Below are 4,216 nucleotides of genomic sequence, written 5' to 3' on the forward strand. Positions count from 1 at the left end.
TTGATCTTTCGAATAAAAAAAAAATTTTGATTACAATTTAATTTTTTGTGTTATTTTTTACAATTTCAAGTTCTATCGGGCTTTAAAAAAAACCCATACTTCTTTAAGTCTCAATAAGGGGATATATTTGTTGCCATTCTAACGGGTAATAAATTATGCGCTATATTTATATGATATAGTAACACACGAATAATTAATTACTAGATTTTATTTTTTAATAATTTATTTATTGCTATTTACAATTGTATAAATATATATACATCAAGTAAATTTTCTGTACATAATATTATTAGATTTAAAGTTACGGGTTATTAAGTAAACTATGGGAGTCAAACATACGAATAATAAAGTAAAACATATTGTTAAAGTGTTTAATTAAAGTGTTCACTTTAGGATATTTTCGTTAATCCAAATAAAATATTTAGTACTGTTACCATTTTTGGGAATACAGGTATATTTTCCAGGCCTGTCTTCCATTACATTCTAGTAGTCCTATAGATTCGACTAACAGCTTTCCACTCTCATCTATTTCCCATGTTTTACTAATTGTCCTAACACTAATATGAGGCAGATAATAGCCGAAACATAAAAATAGGTTAATTTTTTTTATTATTTTATTTTTAAATTCGAACTAACATTAGTTTTTTTTAACACTCTTCCTAGATAGTTCCTACAATATCATATGAAAAGCAAATGCTATTTCCCTTTCCAATCAGTTTATTGTGATTTTTTTAGGATTAATGTCATTTCTCCAAAATATTAGGCTTTTGATGTGATATTTACTACCTCCAGTCTGGTTAGTGTGATGTTATTGCGAAATATTTAAAAGTTTGCATTTGAATAAATTAAAAAATATTGGAAAGCACTAAAAGATATATTTTTTGTATTTTGTGGCCTTGGATTATGTAAGTTTATCATTCAATAGAGTTAATAGTACTGGTTAAAAACATTAAAGGTTTTATCAAAGTTTATATTTCAGTTGCCCTTATTTAGTAATAAAATTTAAAAAATAAATAATAAAATTATTTATTTATTCTGGGACGTCCCTCTAGAATAATATAACAAGAGTTAAAAATGGGGTTTAGTGCCTTATAGTAAAATTTAAAAAAAAATAAAAATAATAAAATATCTCTAGTAATAACAAATTGAAAAAAAAAATTAGAATATAATGATTAACAAAATGAAAAAAAAAAAAGTAATATCAATATAAGTAAAACATTTAAATGAATATTATAAAAATCCAATAACATTTTGTATGAAATGTAAAAAAAAAAAATAGAATTAATTGAAAGATAAATATTTAATAGGGAAAAATTTTATTTAGAAGTTTATTTATTTGATAGAAAATAAAATAAAATAAAATAAAAAAATAGAAAATAAAACAAAAAACAATCCATTTTTACTATGATATAAATATTTTAAAATTTTGTTGATAAATATGGGATATACGATAATATGTCCATAGTATCATATATTTGTCAGATGTATTAGATGTCCCTTGTTTATACAAAGGAGATAATTTTATGTTTGTGACATTAGTAGGTTTTCTTCGTTTTGTTTATGTCAAATTAAATTCAGAACGTCGTATAGTGCATCAAATTTTTCTATACTGCATTCCTTGTAAATGTGATACAGGATATACTTAACTTATTAAAAAGTTTTTTTTTTTAACTGCTCCCATTGGTTTGAAAATAAAATGATCGTGTTTTATTTCAGTTACTCGGAATTTACAATATTTATATTTATTTTATCGTTAATAAGTAAAACTTCTATCACCCAAATATTATTAATAATAATTGGGAATATGAATAATCTTTATCGTAAGTTCTTTACTGATCATAGTATGTTTAAACTATGAATATAATTTTGTTTAAATAAATAATTCAATTTTTATCCATTTTTGTCTCAACACATTTTATTTTCCTATAAGTCCGACGTTTCGGGCTGTCCGGCCATCCTCAGGGACATCTACCATAAAACAGCTTTTATTATATGTATGATCTTAACAATTCAAATTACTTAACATTATTATTTATAATTTATCTTACCTTAATACATTTTTGGAACTAAAATTATTTACACACTCCTACCATCATCTGCTATTCTAATAGCTTTTTTAATATATGAAATGATCAGATGAATAATAATTCAATATATTATATTACTACTTGTTCCTTTTTTTGTCCATTCTGTGATTATATTCTTTCCTTGCTCTACCATCAACATATCCAAAAATCTTAATTTACCTTCTTTTTCCAATTCCATTGTGAACTTTAATTTTTCATGGTGACAATGCAGAGATATTAAGTAAAATTAATTTATGAAAAATATAGGATAAATTAAATGTGGATAGTTATAATTAGCCTTGATGGGATTTTTACTAATGAAAAAAAGAGAAAAAATAACAAAAATTTTAAATGAAGTTTTAACAAGTGACTGTAATAAATGAATTTTAATTTTGGTTTTAATGTAAAAGTTGACTAATTAGGTAATTAGATATAATGTAGGATATACGTATTAACAAAATAATATGTTTACCTAATGTTTTAATGTTTCATAGAAATTGTTGTTGTGACCAGGGCAAAATAGCCTGCATGAAGTTGAGTGTGTAAATAATTTTAGTTCCAAAATTGTATTAAGGTAAGATAAATTATAAATAATAATGTTAAGTAATTTGAATTGTTAAGATCATACATGTAATAAAATCATTTTTGTGGTAGATGTCCCTGAGGATGGCCGGATTGGCCGAAACGTCGGACTTATATGAAAATAAAATGTGTTGAGACGAAAATGGATAAAAATTGAATTATTTATTTAAATAAAATTAACCAGTCTCAAGAAAGTGTAAAGATTATAAATATAACTTTATTCTTTTATTTCAAAAATATGCTTGTCCCACTTTCAAAAGATAGGCTCATATCATTCCATCAGAGAATGGAATTTCTAAAAGATCCTCTCTTGTTGTTTTTCCTTTAGTAATTTAGCGTTCGAAATTATGGAATCCAGGGAACAACTGTCAAAAGAGGAAATTACGAAAGAGCTGGAAAGAGACGGTGAAAAGCATGAAAAATGACAAGAGTGCCCCGCCGGACCGACTCAAGTTGGACTAGCACTAACTTTGGGAATGTCTAATGAGACTAACTCGGAGACAGAAGACAAGGGGCCCTCCCCATGAATTATTATACCACTTCCTTCATTAATGAAGTCAACGGAGATAACATTTTGCAAGTTCGGGGAACGTGGTTCGTCTTGTCCTGTCCCATCTGCTCTTCTAATGAACCTCCCTCCGATACTTGCAAACTTTTTTATTGTAAGCCTTATTTTCTAGAGTAATGGATGAGTGAATTATAAGCATTGATGATATGGCTAAGAACGGGAAATTATAACGGTATGCAATGGCAGTTCTTCAGTTTGCATTAAAAGTTACAGTCCAACCATTCAAATACTTTGATTTGTTATAAAAAAAAATTTAGGAATTTGTTTAATTTAACTCACCTATTTTTTCTCGTTACAGGTTACCGCCCTATTCTAACCATTGTGGTGGAGAGTGATGTTTTCAATCCGTAGTACCACCCGAGAAAATTCGACCCCCTTCCATTCGAATTTGCTACTGCAGTACCAAAGTTGCTAAGGTAGGCTACTTAACTCTCTCGGCTATAGATGGTCTATACTCACATATATATGAAATATATAGTACATAGAAGTATTGAGATCGTTAGAAATTCCGAAATGGAGTTTTCGAAAAAATGTTGTTTATGTTTTTGTGAGCAGCCTAGCTCAAGAAAGAAAAGTCGCATCTTTGGAATCTTTGGAATACAAATTTTCTAAGTAAAAAAGTAATAAAAAAAATTTATTTTATTTTTGGGGATTTCCCCTTCCAGGATAGTAAGTGAATGTTGTGTAATGAGCGTACAACATCAGATTTTTAATATCATTTAATTATTTTTGCGGTTGGTTGTTTGCGAATTGTTATGGTAACTTTCACTTACCATCCTAAGAAGGGAAAATTTCAAAAAATAAAAAAAAAATTTTTTTGCCAAGAAATTTCGTATTCTAAAGATTCTTAAGATGCGAAAAACGAACATGAACATTATTCTTGCCTAAAATACAACAGTTTAACAAGTAATAAAAAGCTGATTTTCCATTCCTTAAACTGTCTTTATCTCTCTTTTTTCTCCTTTAGTTAATTAGAATATTGAATTCTTTCATATATATA

General features: G+C 26.9%; 1 long non-coding RNA gene across 6 annotated transcripts in view; it reads left to right on the plus strand.

Annotated features, from left to right (window-relative positions):
* Positions 1 to 4,216, plus strand: part of LOC106678711 (uncharacterized) — a 263,439-nt gene that overhangs the window by 129,272 nt on the left and 129,951 nt on the right. For all 6 annotated transcript variants that reach the window (XR_010844478.1, XR_010844480.1, XR_010844479.1 and 3 more), the window contains one exon: positions 3,515 to 3,632. This is a non-coding gene — a long non-coding RNA (uncharacterized lncRNA). The remainder of the gene's footprint in view (positions 1 to 3,514; positions 3,633 to 4,216) is intronic.

This window comes from Halyomorpha halys, unplaced genomic scaffold (genome assembly GCF_000696795.3).
Source record: "Halyomorpha halys isolate HHAL.00 unplaced genomic scaffold, Hhal_1.1 Scaffold157.1, whole genome shotgun sequence".
In the NCBI taxonomy this organism is placed as follows: domain Eukaryota; kingdom Metazoa; phylum Arthropoda; class Insecta; order Hemiptera; family Pentatomidae; genus Halyomorpha; species Halyomorpha halys.